Genomic DNA, 627 nt, shown 5'->3' with positions numbered 1-627 from the left:
TATATATATATATATATATATATATATATATATATGTGTGTGTGTGTGTGTGTCTGAAGGGGGCGTCTGTCTCCAAAACTCCAAAGTTGAGTAACGTTTTCATGCTTGGATTTGTAAACTACGATAAGAATAACACTGGTCAACAAAGAATTTGTCTCAAGGAAATGAATACCTGTATCTTATACGTTTTTGCATGCAGAATTCAAAAATAATGTCAAATTATTTGTATCACCCACAGTTTCTCTGTTCCACGATATCCCCACCCCTCAGTTCCTGCTACATATGCTAAATTTCAGTCAAGCTGTTGAAATGTGATGCTAACGGTTTCAGAAATACTCCTAATTTAAATGTTTATGAATAGAATTAACCTAGTGAAATCATAAATCCAGCTATCTGAGTCAATGAGTCCCCAAAATAGATGAAATAAAAAGTATGTAAAAATACTAAGACACAGAAAAAAAGCACGGAAAAATACTAACACAGAAACATTCTGACACACAGAAGCACCGAAAAATATGTAATATACTTGTTGTTGGCACTCCGTCGCTTACGACGTCCAGGGTTCCAGTTGATCCGATCAGCGGAACAGCCTGCTAGTGAAATTAACGTGCAAGTGACTGAGCACTC

This window comes from Octopus bimaculoides, chromosome 4, assembly GCF_001194135.2.
Source record: "Octopus bimaculoides isolate UCB-OBI-ISO-001 chromosome 4, ASM119413v2, whole genome shotgun sequence".
Lineage (NCBI taxonomy): Eukaryota > Metazoa > Mollusca > Cephalopoda > Octopoda > Octopodidae > Octopus > Octopus bimaculoides.
The sequence above is the reverse complement of the archived record's forward strand: the minus strand, read 5'-3'. Positions refer to the sequence as shown.